Genomic DNA, 21084 nt, shown 5'->3' on the forward strand with positions numbered 1-21084 from the left:
AAGGATGCAGATTTGTTGCAACAGTGTTCAGGAGCAGAAAATGCATTTTACTCTACAGTCTATGCATTTTGCACGCAACACTGAGTGTGAGAGTAGTAGAATGGTGAAGTTATTTCCTACCCTCATGGGAAAGCATTAAAGAGTTAAAGCACAATAGAGAAGAGCATGTGGGCTTCACTTTGGCGTCAAGTGAGGAAATTAAATCTGTTCTGTCATCATAGGTTCATCACAGCTTCAGAATTGCAATACTGATAAAAAAATACAGTTGAGTTTATCATGCAGCCCTGTCCAAGATGTGTTTCTGAAAGATGAACATAAGCATCATTACCACCAATAATGAGGCTTTATACAATATCACAACAAATACTTGAGCTTATTTTTGCATCATAAATCAATCTGGTGTAGTGTATGTGTTCCGGCAGTGTCCACACTTTGATGTGCCCTGATTTGACACTGAATGGACAAGTCACTACTGCAGCATCTCATTAAATCAGAGTGGCCACCTTCCTGTTTCCTGGCTGATCGACTGGAAAAAAGACATCAGATGACCATGCCAAGAGGTGACTGCGGGCTGTCGAATGATAGTGGCTTGTTTTCCACATTGAAAGACCAGAGTCTTAACAAAGACAAGATGAGTCCACATAATGCTCATTAAAATGTATTGGATATTGGTTTCGTCAGGGCACATTAAACCCATTGTATAATTACTTTCACAGGTCAAGTAAGTCACAAGTCCTTAAAACTGCACCTGACTTATGCAGTTGAAGGCCAGGTTGAGGGGTTATGGTTGAGTGAAGAGTAATTAGGAGGTATAATTACAAAGGAGTGACCTTCACTAGGCTTACAAATGAAAGATGAACCCAAGGAAACAGAAAGTGCGTCATCTCAGGTGTCTTTCCAAGTTGTCTCATTTGTCATCATTCACTCTGTTTGACCTGTGCAAAAATTACATTAACTGAACATAAGCCTTATTTTAGACAGTTTAACCTAGTGACACAGAGCAATGATATTATAAATTAAGCAGTTCTGTAATTGTACTACCATGTGAATCAGTTGTGTGCTGATGTGGGAATCATGGGCTGATGGTGAAATGCAATATTTTTATTATTAAAATTATCTGCCAATGCTGTCACATGATCATTAATAAGATGTAGAAATTGGGACTAGACCTACTTAGATCAGCATTACAGAGAAATATAATGCTTATTTCTACAAGTATAGGACTACATATGGAGTAAAATGAATATACCACAGACATTTACCACAATAGCCCAGCATCACCTAAACGTTAATGCTAATACATCATGAAATACGGGTCTGAAATATTAGTCAAATCCAAACATCTGACTCAATTTATTTTTAGTAATTTTCTGCCAAAACTGACTTAATTGCAATATCATCATGCATCCCTACAATAGTGCATCTGGATTGTTTGGCCATGAATTATAACCCTTAAGCCCTTGAAAACAATAATAACTGATTCATACAGGAGAAACATTATGGGCCTGCTCTGGTAATAATTACATTACTGGATCCCCCACTAAAACCAGTCTTGGCAGAACAGCCTTTAACTCCAACCTAAAAGCTACCATCTGCTTTTTGGCGGAACATTTTGTTCTTTGATGATTTAACATGGCAGGTCAAGATTTTCCATTTGTATAATTATATAGTTCTAAATCATCCATTTTTCAAGTCCATGATGATGCAGTAAATACATGATAATGAACATTAACATTTGAACAAAGCAATCATCAAAAATGCAAGAGATTTTGCACTTTTGTATGTGCATACATGACCAAATGATTTTACAGGTCTCAGACATGACTTTTATTAATTGCTTTGGTTCAGACTTACACCTTAAATTAAGGTTGATGAGAAAGATGAGCTCTCTGTGTGCTACATTGTTTTCTATAAATAGTATAACTATTATGTTGTTTAAGAAATGCCTTTGCATGTTGGTTTTCAGTTACTTACTCTTCATTTATTAACAGAATTATTCTGCTTAAGGACTTTTATTGTGGAGGGTGGGGCTAGTTCCACCCAGGAGGATACGTGTCTGTGTGAATGTGCGCAAACTGGGAGAGACAAGGGAGATGTGAGTTCGAACAAACTGAACAAAAATAGAAAAGAGAAAACTCTGTTTACATATGCCATAGTTGTGGCCAAAAACAGCTGGAGAATAAAGTACCACAACTTGTGCCAAAGCTGTGTCTCTTTTCATAGCAGTGAATGCTATGCTATTTGAAACAAGCTCCATGCTGCCTTTATTGTTGAATGCACTGCAAAATTTCATCAGAGTAACAATAAAATATGGCAGCTGTAACGCGGAGCGAGGTAGTGGACGCATGTGCGGAGGTAAGCGACTTTTATTGAGGGCAAATCCAAAATCAGGGTCGTAACGGTCCAGGGTCATTGAGCCAATACGGAGAGAACGGGGTGCAGACATGACATAAAGCAGAATACAGTCAACAACACAGACAGAGATTCAAACAATGCAAACATCAAACAAAGACCAATACATCAAACAAAGACCGATACAAAGACCAGCGAAAAACAAAGGGCAAAGACAGGGCTTAAATACACATAAGACGAGGGACAGGTGAAAACAATCAGGGGCGGAGTAACCAAACAAGGGGCAGGACCTGAAAACCAAAACAAACGCACATGGACAGGACTGGGAGGGGCCAATCGTGATAGTAGTGTGTTGCTTACCTGCTGCGTCCTGCGGAGGCTGGTCTTTATGTAACGGGGAGCGAGGTAGCGGACGCATGTGCGGAGGTAAGCGACTTTTATTGAGGGCAAATCCAGGGTCATGGTCAGAACAGTCCAGGGTCATAGAGCCAATACGAAGAAATCGTGGGGCAGACATGACAAAACCAGACTAACCAACGGTACAAACACGACGAGCAAACATAGACCAATACATCAAACAAAGAACGATACAAAGACCAGCGAAAAACAAAGGGCAAACACAGGACAAGACTGGGAGGGGCCAATCATGACAGCAGCATATTCTGGACTTATGTTTAAGCTCATTAAATTCTCTTAAAACACACTAAAAAGTCCCATCCCTAACACAACATCCACAGTTTTTGCCAGTAAAAATGCAACTGCAAACAAGATTGCAAATTTTATTTTTCCATTTTTAATATCAGAGTCAGACCATAAAAACAATGAAAAGTGAAGTGTCAAAAGCACTTTGGTTTTTCAAGTTAACAGGCATCATGCACAGAAATACAAAGGCAAATCCACATTTTGCATTTGATTTAAATTATTTCTTTAACATTGCACACTCACGTTGGAAACACCATTTTAAATATGCAATGCAATAAGCATTGTCAAATTTGCATTTGAATTTTCAAATATGAATTTGAATTTGAATAATGTCCATAATATGCTGCCACTCTGACAAAAAACTTTGGCTTCGTTAGATCACATTCTTTAAATATCAAATAAACTTGTCACAAGAATGTAGGCATCATATTAGCAAAGCAATGGTTCAGCAAAAAAATTACTTTACACAATTTTACACTTATCGCAGATGTAGTTGATTAGCCAAGACATATTCAGTGTCCAAATTTGACTTATTTGGTTTACATTTGGATTTACAAAGCAAACACTGCAAACAAACACATCAACAGTGTATATGTCAACAGTGACTCAAAACTTTTCTATAAACACATCATCAAAACTTCTCTCTCCTCTCAAACTACATCCGGGTCTCCATCAAGGTTGCGCAGACTTGTCAATGTGGTTTAGGACACAGTAAAACTTATGAATGAAACATCACTGTATAGCTGAATGCTGCAAATAGCCACCCTAGACAACAGGTGTTGTGCCAAATCACTGCACCCACCATGAACAGACATGCTATGCAGGCATATGGATGGTACAGTTCATTCAGAATGTCTGTCTTCAAAAATAACTTAATTTTGAATATTTCAACTAAAGATTCATGTTATCTGCAATCTAACATCCATGTGCGTGCATGAGGCATGTGCACACGGGGGAGGCAGAATTCGTCACAACACTGTTTTAACAAGTTGTTGCCCTCTGCATTGAAGTCTGCATTGAACTGCTTACTTTTTATAGTTCATAATAAGTCATACTGTGTCCTAAACCACAAAGTCCTCATGACCTTATTGAAGATCTGAATGTGGTTTGAATGGGTTGAGAGAAATTCTGGGGAGATACCTATGGAAAAGATTTGGAACTTCTGGATTTTATTGTTATTATATCCTGGTCTTGTAGCTCTTTCTAACACTAACATAAAGAAGCAGAATTTGGACACCAAACATGACAAACCTAGTCAATCATCTACATCTAGGGTAAGTGGAAATTCAGGTAAATTTGATTCTTCAGTGGACTACTGTTTAACAGAAAAGACTTTTTAAAGCTTAAACTGGTCCATCTGGTCTGTAACTTCAAAACCTGTGCTGGTTTTAGAATTGCTAAACTGTGTATCCACAGTTGCAGTACAACACTTAACACTCAACGAAGATTCTCCACTCCTGATACTAAAGGCATATTTGCAAGCCAGTCTATCTTCCTTGCCTTCACTAATCTCTGATTAATTCATCCAGCACAGTACGCCTCTATTAACCAAAATGTTCCCTGAATTCCGCGTCTGGTTGCCTTGGATCCCACAGCTACTCAATTCCAGCTTTACCCAAGCCAGGGGCCACTTTATCCTCACATACTAGACATCCACTGGTTATTCATGCAAAAAAAAAAGAATAGAGCCTGATAATGAAAAGCAAAAGAAGAGATTTAAAAGGTCTGAGTCAAACAGTACTTGGGCTTAATACAAACCCTGGTCCTCTTAACAGCAAACATCTAACGTGCTCTCAGCAGGCAGCACTGGTGCTAAAATTGCAAGTATAGTAGCATAAATTAAAATACTGTAGGATTAAAATAAAAAATACATAATAATACTTCTATAAAGTATGAATCCCAATTAGTGGAAAAATCTGAAGCAGCATATAAAGGTTTTAATATTCAATTTGTAAAATTCACTTATTTCATTAATTTTCATCACAATAATTCAGATTGCACTTAAAGGGGTGCTCTTAGCACTGAAGTACCATTTTTGTGGATCATTAAAAGAGACCCACATATGAACTCACACCAGAAGAAATTTGTGTATGGTTGCAGTCGTCAAGTTGAGCATACACTACATGACTTTTAGTCCTATTTGAACCCCGATTTGCCCATTCTGACGAATGTTCACAATCTGAAGCAATTTTCCAGGTCAGAAGCTCAGTCTTTTGCCTTTGATCAAACTCTGGAGAGATCAGAGTTTCCAAAATTTTCAAATCAATTTTTGATCTTTACATCTCAAAATATTCATGAGTCCTGTAGTTTGAAACGTAATTTAACGACTGATTCAGGCAACAGCCAATGAAAGTTAAAAGACAGAAGAAAGGTGAAGAGACGTGCATGCACTTCACTGCATAAGCAGCAGACTGTGGAGAGAGAAGAGCTGCTTGCTGAACAAAAATAGTTACTCTCAATACAGTAAGCCAGCCCTCAGGTTGTAGCAAAATATTTCTCCATCTATCACTGTGATATCAGTTTCTCAACCCCATATACATTCCCAGTTTGCGCTTGCCCACAAACAAGACTGGTTAAGTTTAGCTTTGTTTGTGTCATGTGATAACAGAGCAGATTTTGAATGGTTTTTCATAACTGAAACTCTATGTATCTTATGCTCTTTCTCTGCCTAATTGTGCACTTAGTGAGCGCACCCTCAATAAAACAGAAGAACATGTTGGGCATTCTGTGCATCTCAAGGCCCTTTGTTTACAAATATTAGGATTTGTTATGTGGTGTTCCAACCACCTAATGGATGACTATCACAAACAAACTAAAACTTTGCAGCTCACATGACTACACAGAGGAGATGGCTTGGGCAGTGGGGAAATGATGTGTGATACCACATACAGTGTAGTGACAAAGTTCCTTCATACTTTGCTTTTTTGTATTCACAAAGGATGAATTTCTCCAAGCATGTGCAACAAAACCAAATGCATGCATGTGAGAAACTGCAGCGGAAAATGTGCCTCAATGTGCTGACAATGTGTGCTCATAATGCATATGAAATGAAGGGCTACAACTAATCATGCAAATTGCACAATGACTACCTACTATTTGTGCTAAGCATGTGAGGTGAAGGGTTAAAACAGGTGAACAAGCTTAAAAATAACAAATAAAATCCAAATTCAGTGGCAAAGGTTAATTTAATTTTCACTTAGAATGTGTCCTATTTCCCCCAAAACCCCGCGCAAAAATCTTAGTACATCTGCCCCTGACTCATCTGTTCTAAGTCCTCTGTCGTAATCAGCGTTAGGTCTTTACCTGGTGACAGCTGCACACAAAGCTTCAGGAGTCACTGAGTTGAATAAGCACAGGCTATATAAGCACATGGGTCCTGTTTTCTCTGCAGTACAGTTAGTCTACACCTGCCTGTACCTGCAGCACCTGAGGAACAGCTGCTCACCACTAAGTGCTCTCCTCTCTCACTTTCTCTTATACCTCTGACATGACATTTAGAAATCTTGGATTTGCATAGCCATGCAAACTGCTTCTGGAAGCGACATCAGCACAAGAGCTACGCAATGTGATCTTCATGAAATGGGTTTCAATGGTACACAAAAAAGTCAGGGGAAAAACAGGCCACTCTAGAAACATAAATATACTTAATTATAAGTATAATTAATTAGGGATCAACAATTAACAACAATACACAGAAATTGTAGAAAGAGTGGCTAGGTCTACCTGGATATAAGTTATTTGTCATTACAAATACAACAAAATTAATAAAATACAAATATTTTAGCACTGTAGCCCATTGTCGCCTGGGTCATTCTACAGAAACATCCACTTTTTTTTATCTATCCATATGAGTCACTTGTGTTACCAATCCTCATTGGTTTTACACATTAAAAAGGTAACACCAGTGACATTTTTGTTGAAAAAGCATATTACAAAGTAGCTGCTACAGAGCATCAAACTACATGGAATATCCACTAAAATATGTAATGTAATCCATATGTATCCTATTTTTTCACAATTACCTAAGAATAAAGTAGGTCACACAGGTGACTTCAACTAAAAGCTTCATATGAAATCATGAGCTAAATGAGAAAATGTCTGATAACTGAAAGACATAGCAGACTTACCATGTGCTTTTCTTTACAGATCCTCAGAAAACAGGTAAAAGGAAGTCAAGTGATGTCATCGGTTCTGGGGATCACAACTTTCATTATACATTTTATGATATTTATTTGGCATTTCTTTTCTTTATGTCATTTGATTGATATATTTCATAGTCATGTATAGATTATCGCAGTTAAAATGCAGAAAACCATGTTTTTTACCTCAAAATATGGCACTACTTTATATATCACTGTGAGCCCTTCTGTGGTGCCTGGAACTCTACATGATTGATGTAAGAACCAATATTGCTAAACTGATGGCTCAAGAAGGCATAATTGTTTAACACTGTTTTATTTAAAAATATAAATAAATTGTAAACCTAACATGTTTTTCAAGTGTGATATATCTGTAGATGCTATGGACACAAAAATGGATGTTTCTGTAGAATGACCTGCTTAAACATCCTGCTCCTGCTCTTCAGGAGTACAGCGAATACATCATCAAATATGAGGTTGAAATATCAGTCAAATCTTTCTGTTGCTGATTTTTTTAAGCCAGTTTCCACAAAGAACAATATGCTTCCAATGTTATCATGCATCCCTACCAGTGAAGTATGAAATAATCTTGTAAGGAGAACAATGATGATAATATTATAGGCATATAGGTTAATATACTTTAATATAGATCATTGTTTAGCTTGGTTGCTCATGTGATGAAGAATTCAATGCACAAGGACCCTGTTGAACTATGTCCTATATAACAGTCAACAACATGAAAGGCTCTTTTAAGTAGTGCACTGCAATTATCAAAAAAAAAAAAAAGACAGAAAAATAGAGATACTCAAACATAATAAGCCTCGCTCACAGAAAAAGTCATGGAGTCCAAATCAATTTTCAAAAAAACTCACTGAGAAAATCTGCTTGGCCTATCGAAGAAAAAGGCCACTGATTTTTCTAAGGTTCACAACTCCTCATGCATATTTTAATGATTCCATGCTTTCCGTGCTCTATCACATCAGCTACCACTCATGAAGGGCTCAATAATTAGTTAATGAGGATGATCATTGAACTGAGTAGGCCAATGGTAGCCATGAATGGGTACTAAGTAGTGCTATACCATCCTTTTTCCATGTGACTATAAGTAGAAAAATGTCCCTTTCTACCTCATGAACCTGTTCAACTGGAGTAGCTGAAAACAGTCCTCAGTGGTACTGGCAGTGCCACAGTGGATCTGGGTTTGTGTCAGAAAAGATATTACACTGCTGCTGAGAGTTTGTTTTAAAGTGAATGCCACAGTAATCCCCTGCTCCACAGCACAATAAGGCTGGTGTTAATCATACTTGAGTTGCTGCTGGGATTGCTCAGTTGTGACTCTGTTGAGGAATAACTGAGGACAGGGTTCCAAGCACTCATCTCCTCAACAGTTTCCCACATACCAGCTCTCAGCAGGAATGGAGTGTCATAAGAAAGAATAAAAAACCTGAAACAAAAGGAAATGGAAAACAGAATAACACTTCAGGTGTGAAAAAGGTACATAACAGGCATGATGCAGATGTCTTTCCATAACATTTGGGCCTTTTCTGTTTAGCACGTCACTTAACAGAAAGACCTATTGCACAGGAAGAGAGCAGCTTTTTTGGACAATCTGATTGAGAAAACAGCCAGAGCTTCGTCAATATAATGATGGACAAGCCTGGCTTGAGAGAACAGATAGCGATTCCATCGATAAGGGACCACAGTGACAGTAGCAATATTGCAAACAGAAGGAATAACACAATGAGGTATACATTTAAACATATTATTATGAGGCTTTACGATAGTGTACCTGTACTCATTAGCTGGCCCATACTAATGTGAAAGTACGGAAAATATTTTATAGAGTCTATTTAATGTGAACCTTTTTAAGTAATTGCTAATTTTGATTAATTTTATCAGTAATAGAAGTGTACTCGTAAACTTGGGTTTTTCTTTTACACTGAAAGCATAAATGAGTTTTCATTCTGATGCATCACTATTTAAAATGACAATGGCTTTCACTGTGGATTATTTTGAGTAATTGTAACAGCTCTTAAATTACCATCAGTCATTTATCTCTACAACATTCACCCCCTATAATTTCCATTTCTTTTTTGTTTATCTGACCTTTCAGCTGACATAATAATCTAAGTGGTCTCTTTCATTTCTCTCTTCCATTTGCTGTTTCTTTCTCTGATCTTTTTTTCTCAAGGCCTCTCTCTCTCTCTCTCTCTCTCTCTTTCCCTCACTCTGTCTCTGCATCTCTGATTCAGACAGTACTGCTCTCAGAGTGATATGCACTCCAAAGCCCTGCAGGATGCTCTCATGCATACTTAAATAAACACTGTAAATTTGCATCAGGTCCCTTAACCTTTGCCATAGTTCTGGGCAGTGTGGTCTCAGTTATTGATAGAAAAAAACAGTGCAGCCCAGTGTGAACCAATATGCTTCTCATAGAGATTGTATTATGTGTCCTCAAGCAACCCACACAGGACACAAATAAATCAATCAATCAAATCTACAAAGAGCTTGAAAGATGAGGTATGGGAATGCCCTTGCCACCTTCACATGAAAGTTGTATCCACTTATAGGAATAGTTTAAAGATGTTCACATGGCTAATAATGAATGCTAGTGACAGCTGAGCAATCAAACCACAATAACCTTATCTGTCCAGCCGTCAACATAATCCTTCCCACTATACAAATGGTTTCAAACAATAGTGAATGGGTAACACCTTTAAACAAGGTGAGGGCACAACAAGAGAGCCCTCAATATATGGCCTATAAATGGCCTATACGGCCAGCAAGGTGAGCTTTGAAATTTGGCTTGAGCTTGTGGGTACAGTGCCAAGCCGCACGAGCAATCACTCGTTCCAAACCAATCTATTTCTATTTCACTGTGTCTGACCTTTGGGCTCTTGTGTACTTTCAAACATTGTCTGACAATCTGTTAGAGCTCTTGTTGGACGGGAAAAATGAGCCTGTCCTAAAGTAAGGGAGCCCAAACTCTTCAAACAGACAGCAGGAGGTTGCTTTATCCATTACCACAAGCGCAGCGATCTATAAATTACGATTCAGTGTGGTGAGGTGAATCTGCTGGAGGTGTGGAATCTTTGAAGGAATGTGAAAAAAATTCTAGAGAAGGTCACCAATGTTCAGTCCAGTCACTCATAACAGGGAATCAGCTCTGTTGCAGTGTGCTTTAGTTTCTGCTTCTGAAGTTTTTGATGAAGAAGTGAAAACTTACTTTTTTACCTTTGTGTCTATTGTGTATGGAAGTAAAGTATTATCACGTTAGATTTGGTGATATTGACTAAAAAATGAATCAGAAATGAATTGGGCAATTTTTGCCTAATTGCTTTTAATTGCTATAGTTGGCAGTTACTGTGCTAGCCCTCACTATCCTAGCTTGGTAGCATTGTATGATGGGGAGACCTAGATAGCTGGTCTAATTGGTCATGACTAAAATTGGAGAGAAAAATTTGGTAAACATCCATATGGATATGCTTTTTTCTCCATTACAAACTACTAAGCTTTAAGATTCATATAAAAATAGGCTACTATGCTCAGTCTGCTCAAACACTCTAGCTGTGGTAAACTGAACAGGTTTTTTAACAGGGGTTTAGTTTGTGCAATATATGCCTGCAGCTAATCACAAGACTAAACTAAAATTATAAATACAGATTAGAATTAAGAATACAGATACAGACTAAAATTAAGAATACTAAGAATACAGTTTATTTGCCATCTAGCTCAGCTCTAGATCAGAAAGAAAAAAAAAATAAAAGGTTTAAACTGCTGACCTCCCATTTACCATACACAGCTCACCATGGCACATAAAAGCTAATTATCCACAGTCCTACCATGTACAGTACAAGTCATAGATGCCATATGCAAACAGTTGAAGACTGCAATCATTGTTTTTTCCTAAGCCATGGTTACTTGCAAGTCTTACAAGCTACAAATATCAGCTAAATGTCTATGAGTAATATTTAACCCAATGAATGTTCACCACTGTTAGCCTGTTGCTAATATACATAACACTCCAGATACCAGGATTACTTTGCTGGATTTGGGATCTATGCCATCCCTGATTATTTTTATCCAAAAAGACCAGAGTTTTTTACAAGCTACATATTGATTCATCTTCTTGCTCACACCTGGCTCAGACCATCTGTTAATTGCCAAGTGTGTTTAGGCATGGAAATAACCAAACTTTGCTGAATGCAGCCTCTGCAGGTCCAGAACTGGAGATGGCTTTATTAGTTGATTATAGCCAGGGCTGGAAGAGAGATCTAGACTTTGCATGACAAATTGGAAGAGGTACATTAGAACGTCTGATGAAGCAGCATAATCTATTTAGTGTTTCCACACAGTTAGTCAAACCACTGGAAGTACCTCCTATACTGGCCATGTGGCATGCAGTATAAGGTGCACCATGGGTACCATTGTGGCAGCGGTAAGAGACTTAAAAACATGTAAATAGTTGTTGTTATGGGCTTGGGGATGTGCATATGTGTTGTTTGTGTATTAATGTGCCTGAGTATGGGGCAGGGTGGTTGGATTTAGTGTGTACTATATATGTGAGATATGTCGTTGGAGGTGACCTTCCTTGCCTCCTGGCTGTTAAGGTAGCACTGAGCACGGTTATCCCCTGCTGCTGTGTTAATACATGGGCACTCGTTTGTAATACTATGTTCTTCTCTGCCAATGCCACAATATAATTACTGAATTTGCTGTTCCACACATAGGCATGTTAATATGATTTTTTTTTTTACCTAATCACATTTCACAAGTGAGTCATGGCCAAGAAGGCAGCACACAAAACAAAGAAACAACACCACCACCACCAACAAAATCAAATAGTCAAAAGCTAATTAAGAACAAACAGAGTGATACCGTTCTTTAGCCATTATCTAAAAACACTCAAGGAAATAAACTGCTCCAATTTTAAATGTTTTTGCAGATTATTGCACGCAGATGGAGCATTGTAACTAAAAGCTGCCTTGCCATATTCAGACCGTACTATCATAACATCCAGCTGAATGTAACTATTAGAATATAAATTGTACTGAGACTTATCTGTTAACATGAATGCAGACAAATATGAAGGAAGCTGAACAATGAGTGCTTTATAGATAAAAATTATCCAATGAATTTGTCTTCGCACTGAAAATGAAGGCCAACCATTTCATAGCTCACAGTGATTGACTATCTAGCGGTTGTTATTAATCTTAATGCTGAATGACAAACAGAGTCCAAAAAATGTAACGTTGTCTTTGAAGCATACCTATAAAAAAAAAAAAATCACCATAATCTAAAATAGGTAAAAAGGTAGCTTCAGTTATTTTTTCATGCCTGTTGAGTAAAGCAAAAACTGTAACTTCTATATCAGTTGTTCAACATGAAGTTTAAAAGACAGGTGATCTTAAGACAGGTAATATAAAACCCAACCATTTATAAAACGAAAATAATAGGATCCATCTCTATTCTACTGGTCTGCCCAGCAGTGTGTACATATGTGGCACATATGATCTCATATTTTTTTTAAATAACATATACTTTGTTTTTTGATCATTAAGAACAAGCCTTAGAGAGGTAAGATTATGCTGAACAGTCACAAATCCTGTAAATTTGAAAGAGCCCCTGCTGGTGAAAAAGCAGAAGAATAGATAATAATAGATAACTCATTGGCATAGAAATGCATATCAGCATTTAAAACAGATGTCATTAATATATAACGTAAATAACAAGGGCCCCAAAATGGAACCCTGTGGCACCCTAATTCTAATAGTAATTTTCTCAGGCTCAAATAATCAAAAAGTACATGCTGACATCTATTACTTAAACAGTTTTAAACCAGCCTAAAACATTGTCAGACAACCCAATAGTATCAAAACCTTTTGATGATACATCTATGAATAGTGTGCTGCATGATTTTCTATTGTCAAGAGCATTTATTATGTCATTAAGTGCTTTAGTGGTACTTGTAACAGTGCTATGTTTTTTTTTCTCCAAAAACTAGACTGATAGTCAGACAAAATATTATTACTATGTTAAAACTGCTAGAGATTCTAGAATTTTAGTCAATACCAACAGCTTAGAAATTGGGCGATAATTGTGTAATTTAGATGGTTCACCATCTTTTAACAATGACAACACAGTGCAGGTCAATGTTATATATACACTGCACATACAGTCAATATACTTGTGAAAGGGAAAACCATTTTTTCAAGTCAGAGTGCAAACAGATGCAGGTAAATGCTACCATGGCTGAAGTGGGGTTAATTAAGCAGCTAAAGTGCAGATTCAACACATATGGGCTTATGTCCCATTCTACACCTGCTCAGTGAGCATGCAGAAGTCTGGGAAATTAAGCATAACATTAACAGGACATGAACAGCTCCCCAGAGGATCCTCACTGCAGGTTAAACCACAGGACAGTCTTTTTAAATTTGATTTTCTAGAAGCAAGGTTGACAGGATCTAAATGTACAATGGTGTCTGCCTCAGGGGAGAAGCTCTAATATCGACAGAGTCTTTCTTAGAAGCTTAGTAGGCTTTCTTAGCACTTAACAAACTACACTGCCTGGTAGAACAATTGTTTACAGTAATTATTATTAATAATAAATAATTTCTTGAACATTGGTACATTTTATCATATTGGCACATTGTTGTTGTGTTTTCTTTCTTTGCATGAATTAACTCTACAAACCTCCACTTCAAGAAAGAAGATTTTGATTTAGGCTTCAGTTGTTTTTTTCTCTATGCAATTGAAGTTGAGGTGTTGAGGAACACTGTAGAGGGGGCAGCAAAGCACTGCTGTGTTTATGTCTGCCAGGGTTCATAGTTCAGACAGCAGCAGGTGGGGCAGCAAGCAAGGTCACAGCCCTTTGTTTGTTTACACAGTAGTTCAGGGCAAGGGTCCAACCACAAGGGCCAAAACCACTCTGACATCAGCCGCACTCTCTCTGATGACGCAAGTCACAGCCGTGTTTTCCAGCCTAGCACAGAGAGCCGCTCATGGAAACTCAATTCAGGTAATGACTGGCTGTGCTCTGTGACAGAGGCACTTCAAGCCATGCAAAAGCTAAAAATACAGGTTTTATATCTGCTTGAGCACAACAGTAATTCATATAATAAACAGTAATTCAATGATATGGTAGATTTTCATCACTGGACATTTTAGCTAATGGGACACATTGTATAAAAGACCAATCCAATAAACTGACTTTATGTGAATGAAGACTTACCCAACTTGAGAAAAAATGTTTCATTCACAAAAGTATTTCTATCAAAACAAACAAAATAAGATTCTTCATGACAAACTTAGTCTCATAAGTTACAATGTTGAAAACAAATTTCATTTAATACATACTTCTATTTAATTTAAAATATCCAGAAGATTCAACTGACCCATTAAGCTCATACACACATACAGAAGAGTGACAAATTAAAGGAAAAACCTGAATGATGTGTGGAAAACCATCATGAGTGTAACTGCTTCCAGACACGCTGTACTGTATGACACAGTTAAGCAATTATCATCCAACCACACTGTGGCATGTACAAAAAATGCTGAGCAGGACCAACTGACCTCAATTTTGGATCAAAATGGCAAGTGGAAAAGATCTAAGTGACTTTAAAAGAGGGTTCATTATTGAGACACAGACAGCAGGTCACAAAGACAGCTCAGCTGGTTAGTGTTTCAACAGAAACAGTGACTCTTCATCAGATTATGAATAATATGAAAATAACATACTTCATATACTGTGACCTTCGCATTCATCACCCAACTAAAGACCTATGGGTGATTTGGGACTGGCGTGTTACACAGCGTGCTCCAAAACATGAACTGAGGGTGCGCACTGACATGTTACAAGACATTTCATCTTGGTTTATTCTTTAATTTGTCATTTGTCAGTGTACACTCACCAGCCTCTGCACTCATTATTCATCTCATCAGGTCTACTTACCCTGTAGTTCCACCTTGTAATGCTACAATTACAGATTATCAAATGATCCCTGTTCAGCGGTGGTGCTGTGGGGATGAATGTGGAGTAGAGCAAAAGTCCCCCTAACAAATGAAGAACAGATTAACCACAATGTGTATATTGTCACTGTCCAACGAAAAACAAGTATCTCCAAAACAGTAACTTTACAGGAGAGGGCAAAAACGTTCTTTACGTGCAAAAGTTAATGGAAAAAGTTATTTTAAGCAATTTTGGAGCATTTCTATTGGTCCAATCATCATGAAATATTCACACAATGTAAGGGAGAGTTGCAGAGCTCAAATGATGCAGAAAAGTAAAAATCAAAATAAATGGAGACGTTTTTAATAGGACAGCGACGATACGTAGAACTACAAATTGTGCCTATATAGTAAGTGGACCTGATAAACTGGACATTGAGTGTACACATATATCGCTGCTGTTGGAAAAAAATCATTTAGCTCCAAAATTGCGACTTTTCAGGAGAAGGAAAAAATTTCAGAGCTTATAATGGAAATTAAAGGAGGCACATCTGATCCCTGTTAGATGTTTAGATATCAATACATACACTTTCTACATGTTTTGTTTCATTTTTCTCCAACAGTGACTGGTTTGGAAAATAATATAATTAGAAGGATTTATTCTTTTACATATGCTAATTAACTTGTCAACATCAATTTCCTCATGTATTTGAATACTGTGCATGTCTTTCCACCTTGTTTACCCTAAAGTCTATGAGCTGTCATTCTCCCCAACCAACCACCCCTTGAGTGTCCTGTTTTCTATATTTTGGTAACTTGTCAAGTCTCAGTCAACACTGTTATTTGTTTATTAAACTCAAGTGTTGAGGGAGCCGAGTTGCCACGTTCCTGGCTGCTGAATGACTGAGTGGGTTTTGTGGTGGCTGGACACTGCAGTGACTACTTCTGCACTCGAAGCTAAACTGCCAGGGACTGGAAATGTAGTCCACAGTAATATTAAGTTAAATTGTTTAAGGCATTGATTTTAAAATGTTTGTGCAATACAATATGAACTCCTAGTTTTTTTTCTTTATGGAAGAAACTGGGTCCAACTTCAATGGCAAGATTGTAAAGGCAGTGAATTTAAGAAACTGTGGTTCTTCATTAGGAACACCTGTACTCCTGCTACAGTCATGCAATTATCTAATCAGCCAATCGTGTGACAGCAGTGATGTGCATAAAATCTTGCAGATACAGGCCAGCAGCTTCAAGTAATGTCACATCAACAAGACAGAGGAAAAATTGTGATCTTACAGATTTTGACAATGCTATGATTGCTGGTGCCAGCACACCTGCACAACTGCTGATCTCCTCTGATTTTCACATTCAACAGGTAGAGTTTATTCTGAATGGTGCAATAAAGAAAAACAATAGCAGATCTGCAGACAGAAACACCTTGTTTAATGAGAGAGAATGACAGACTGATATAAGATAACAGAAAGGCTACAGTGACTCAGATATCCACTCTGTACAATTATGGTGAGTAGAAACGCATCTCAGAATGCACAACATGTTGAACCTTGAGGCAGCTGGGCCAGAATAGCAGAAGATAACAATCGGGTTCAACTTCTGTCAGCCAAGAACAGAAAGCTGAGGGTGCAGTGGACACAGGCTCACCAAAACTGGACAATTGAAGAATGAAAAAACATTCCCTGCTCTAATGAATTTCAATTTCTGCTAAGGCACAGAGATGGTAAAGTGAAAATTTGGAACCAATAGTATGAATCCATGGAACCACCATGCCTTGTGTGAACAGGCCAGACAACTGAATGTGGTGTAAAGGAATGAAAAATGTTTTCTTTGCACAATTTGGGCCCACTAAAATCAGTCAATCATCACTTGAATGTCACGGCTTATTTAAATATTGTTACTGACCACATGCATCCTTTCATGGCCACAATTTACTCATCTTCTAATGGCTACTTCCAACATGATAATGCACCATGTCACAAGGCAAAAGTGATCTCAAACTGGTTTCATGAACATAAAGTTCTTCTGTGGCCTTACCAGTCACTGGATCTGAACCCAGTAGAATTGGATTCCATTGAATGAGATGTGGTCACAACTACTAAACTGTATTAAGTTAGGACAACTATTACATATAAGTCCAATGTACTGAATCATTTTAATATCAATAAAATGAATGGAGGTAGTGGTTTAGGCATCATGAAATTTTAGCATAATATAAAGGACAGACGATCTTTGCAAATTCATTTAACAAAATAAATAAATAACCAAAAATGGAGATACAAGGGTTTGTCTCAACAAAGACAAAACATATTCATAGGTGTAGACTGCATGTATTCTGTGTGAGGTGAGAGTTGGAGTACTGATTGACTGATTAATTTATTTGATGATTAAAAATTATTTAGCCATTACACACACACACACTTTACATCATCCAGGATTAAAACAAAATAAAGCCCTAAAGCTTATTTCTATTGTGGTCCCATTCACACAAAACACACAAATTGAGTATCACAGAACAATAAACACCACACAATACAATACACACCATGATGATAAAAACAGGGTGGCTTTCCTGATTAAATTGTTTAAGTACTCTCAAAACATAACAAAAACTAAAAACTCCATTTGCTTACATGTTGTTAGATAACTATCCTTTTAAATCCAGTATGAAAATTATTTCTGTCATCTATAGGAAGTTTTTTCTGAAGCAAAGCCGCAGAATATCAAAAAAGCACTCTTTACCGATCATGTATTAAACCCAAATGGAATCAAATTTGTGAAGCTTCCTCACATATAATGTACAGAAGTGTTGCTAACCATAGAAAAGTACTTTGTTAAGAACTTGGGGGCTCTGTTTTTAACAGCTTTATGAATCTTAACATATGCAACTCTCCTTTCCACTGTTGACCAGTTCATTTGCATAAAGTAAATATATTCTAAACATGTACATGGGTGTAATTTTAAAACACCCATTAACAATTTATTTTGAGCTTTATGTAATGTGTTCTTGAGTTTCTGAGTAAAACCAGTAAGGCATGAGCTGACTGCATGACCAAAGTGACTCTGAACTAGAGCTCCAGCCAACATTTGCAAAGTTGACATGTCCAAAAAAGCAGCTTTACTAGCTATAATGTATTTATTTATTTTTATTTTAGCAAGGGCTTTTAAAGAAACACCTTTACCTGACCATCTAGTTCACAGCCAAGATAGTTTACACTTGTTTTGTGGTAATGATATGTTCCCCTACTTTTACAATTAGCCCTGATGATTTGCTTAGTTTTCTTTAGAACAAAAAAAAAACCTCTGATTTTGCAAGATGTTAGATAATCTATTATCTGATAAGCATTTGCTTACATTTTGAAATTCTGTACTAAGAATATATTCAACAATTGCTTGATCCTTATGAGGCACCAAAAGATATGAAACCATATGAGAAGATGCTACATCATGGGTGGCCAACCTTTTAGACATCAAGAGCCAGAACAAAATGCTCATTACTACTAGGAGCTACAGGCTATATTTACACAAACATTTATAGTTTTTAAACCCATTTTCCTACCTGTCATGTAGATGAGTTTAGTGGGACTTCTGGCTTTTTTTTTTTCCGCAATCTGTTTCAAATCTGGCTTGTATTCAGTTGGTGGTGCTCGAAGCAGTTCTTTCACATGTGTATCAGTAAGAACAGAGTGATGCTTTGATTTCACATGTTTCAGGGTGGAAAATACTAATTCATAAACATAGGTTGAGCCGAACACTGACAGGAGCTTCACTGCTGCTTGTTTTACATTGGGATACTTCGCCACAGGCACGATTTTCCAAAATTCCAGGGTTTCCTCACTCAGAATAGACCAGAGTCTGTCATCTTCAAAAAGTTCAATCATCTTCATTTGAGATGTATCTGTCACCAATGGGTCTTTGCAGCATGTGCAGCTCTTCTATTTGCATATATATATATATATATATATATATATATATATATATATATATATATATATATATATATATATATATATATATATATATATATATATATATAGAGCTGCACATGCATGTGCAGGCAAAGAGCTGCATGCGGCTCGCGAGCTGCAGGTTGGCCACCCCTGTGCTACATGTACAGGCTGATGTTAGATCACTGACATATAACGAAAAAAATTAGGGTCCCAAAATTATTATTATGCATATGGCAGCCGAAGTTAAAGCAGGGGTGGAAAAACACTCAGTGTGCAGTGTCTGTGATCTGGGCTTTTAGGCTTCCCTTCGAGTGAGTGCTGTAGAGCACCACTTAACACCCTAACAAACACCACTTCATCCTGGCTGAGACTGGCATACTTACAAAAAGTCTCATAGCTGATCTCACTCAAGGACACAGGTCAGGTCAAATTATTACAGTTTCGTACAGTACAATAATACAAGGCACAATCATCAACAAACGTGTTAAAAAAATAAAAATGATCAGCATAGCATATATAACACGCTGGCCCACACACAGGATCATGGTTTTTATTCCCTGCTCCCTGTGCTGGTGTACCAACAAGGGTAGTTTTTAAAAGAAGACAACTCCTAATACTACACTTGCTTAACACTGTAAATCACTCTGGGTGAGAGCATTGGCCAAATACTTAAATGCAGTATTTGCTGACATAATTGTATATTTAATGTGCAGAACAATTTTGTTGCTGGATGGCTGCAAGATAAAATCATATACATGTTATACATGTTAGGCATATATGATCACTAGATGGATAAGCGAATATGTGGTGATCAATAGATAATACCATATTTGTAGCTTTACCTTTGTTTGGTAATTTTAGGTAAAGTAGCAAGTGAACTGTGTGGATTTTGTGCAGGATTATGCAGTCTTCATTATGATTTGTTTTAACAGTTTTTGCATGCATGTATTTAGTAAATGCTAACATTGGTAATACTGCCAAATACTGAAGTTTGTCATATTGGTTTTGTCATATTAGCTTAAGGTGTCCACATCCTACATATTTGTACAGTTTTCCCCCCTAAAGCCCACTTAAGGCATGTGTTTAGGTTTATGTTACTAGTAGGGTGGGATAATAATGAAATATATGTAACAGTGTTATACAATTAGAATATAAAAAAGTAACTATTTAATTACAACTGCAGTAACAGTTACAGGAGACAATAATCAGACTACAGGTACATTAGAAAATCAGGGCGATTATCAGTAGGATAATCACACATACATGTAAAGACCACCTTTTTTTTAAATTCGCAGTAATTTGCAGTGCACTGTTAATGACTATACATGTCTAAACTTAAACAAGTTATACTGTACAAATTTGTGATCTTCATGTTTGAAATATTTCTATGTATTTAAGTCACCTATAATCTGTCATTCTGTTTCATAAAACAGTGCAGTTTTCCTGTTTACCTTGTGATATTTTAAATCCTTGTTGAAATGAATTTCCTCTTGTCTTGATCTAGTTATATGATTTTAAAGACAAGTAATCCAAAAATAATGGAAAATAAATACAATTAACATTTGTAAATAGGTAATCAGTCATTTTTAACAGAATACATGTTTAACATTCCCAAACTTGGTAACTAATCATAATTATTTTTTTACGTAACTACTTTTTTAATCAGATATTTTATAAAACTGATATTTTTTATCCGTTAGAATTATACAGGCTGTTTTTGTTGCTTGCCTTTAAGACTGAAATACATAGATGACCTCTTCGGCTGCTCCCTTTAGCCACAGCGGAGAGGAGTGGTGAGGATGGCAGAAGCCATCATATGCAACAAACTACCAGCCTTACAGGACATGCACCAGTCCCGCTGCCTCAGGAAGATCAAAAAGATCTGGGCAGACAGAAGTCACCCAACACATGGCCTGTTCACCATCCTGCCATCAGTCAGGAGATTCCGCAGCATCCAGCCTGGAACAACCCAGTTAATGAAC

The 21084-nt window shown here is 37.2% G+C and overlaps 1 protein-coding gene across 3 annotated transcripts in view; it reads right to left on the reverse strand.

Annotated features, from left to right (window-relative positions):
• gcgra (glucagon receptor a) overlaps nt 1-21084 on the reverse strand; it is a 101561-nt gene that overhangs the window by 60922 nt on the left and 19555 nt on the right. The window contains exon 1 of one of the 3 annotated variants that reach the window (XM_037541418.1): nt 8498-8562. The exons of the other annotated variants lie outside the window; for them this stretch is intronic. The gene's annotated coding sequence lies outside the window, so the exon portion shown is untranslated. Of the gene's footprint in view, nt 1-8497; nt 8563-21084 lie in introns of those variants that run through there. 3 annotated transcript variants of the gene reach the window in all.

This window comes from Pygocentrus nattereri, chromosome 1 (assembly GCF_015220715.1).
Source record: "Pygocentrus nattereri isolate fPygNat1 chromosome 1, fPygNat1.pri, whole genome shotgun sequence".
In the NCBI taxonomy this organism is placed as follows: domain Eukaryota; kingdom Metazoa; phylum Chordata; class Actinopteri; order Characiformes; family Serrasalmidae; genus Pygocentrus; species Pygocentrus nattereri.